Source organism: Hippocampus comes, unplaced genomic scaffold (assembly GCF_001891065.2).
Source record: "Hippocampus comes isolate QL1 unplaced genomic scaffold, H_comes_QL1_v1.1 scaffold85, whole genome shotgun sequence".
Lineage (NCBI taxonomy): Eukaryota > Metazoa > Chordata > Actinopteri > Syngnathiformes > Syngnathidae > Hippocampus > Hippocampus comes.
In genome coordinates this window covers 491,057-491,937 of record NW_017805540.1, presented here as the reverse complement: position 1 = coordinate 491,937, position 881 = coordinate 491,057, and the positions used below count along the sequence as shown (strand labels likewise).

General features: G+C 36.4%; 1 protein-coding gene across 1 annotated transcript in view; it reads left to right on the top strand.

Annotated features, from left to right (window-relative positions):
• prdx1 (peroxiredoxin 1) overlaps positions 1-881 on the top strand; it is a 4,692-nt gene continuing 3,811 nt past the window's right edge. The window contains exon 1 of the mRNA XM_019878906.1: positions 1-123. The gene's annotated coding sequence lies outside the window, so the exon portion shown is untranslated. The remainder of the gene's footprint in view (positions 124-881) is intronic.

Below are 881 nucleotides of genomic sequence, written 5' to 3'. Positions count from 1 at the left end.
TTCTGAGCCGTATTCACGCGAGAGGTGGCTTGCTTTATAAACTGCTGCCTCGCGCTGCGCCTGGTTCCCCCAGCTTTCCTGTTGAATACGCTCAAGTCGAGTAGTCAAAAAGGCTCTAACAAGGTACGTGTTGCAAGAAAAAATACGAACAAACGTTGCCTTTTATAGTTGAAATTTGTTTTAATAGCATACTTAACCGTTTTTCTTGTGTAAGAGTTCATTATTGTGTCGTGATGTTTTGTTGAAGTAAATTGTTCAACAAGTGATTTTCGGGGAGAGCATGTTTAACTTGAGAAACGAGTTCATTTTATTTCTATAGTACAGTTATGCACCTCTCATTTTAAACTGAAAGTAACTATTGTGTAAGTTTCATTTTCATTGTCGGTGTCTTTTGCAGCGAAGCAAGCTTTATATACTCAATGAAGTACGGTACAGAAGGGTAATGGCTTTAAATAGAGTATCGATTTGCCAAATTTATGTTCTTGTTCTGTTAGGCCAACCTTTCAAAAATCGAAATTAATTAATCAAGCACAAGACAAGAAAATGCAACTCGTCCTCGTGTTAACAAATGTGTCAGTCTTGAAGAAGTGTAGACATAGATTAATAAAAGATCCGGTAGGTGTGGTGCTAATTTCATGAATCTGTTTTTTCCCCACTCTGTTGTATCCAGCGTTTCGTTGTCTATAGTTTTTAGTTTTGCTTTCACGTTCAGAATGACTGTTCACGTGAGAACAATTCCTGTTCAAAATGTTTATTTTATTTTACAAGGCTTTGCCGTACTGGTATATTACTGGAAAAATATTTACAGAATCAACTGCCATTCTTATTTTTTCCAATGTTGAAAATATCACAAATTCTCTCTCTCTCTCTCTCTCTCTCTC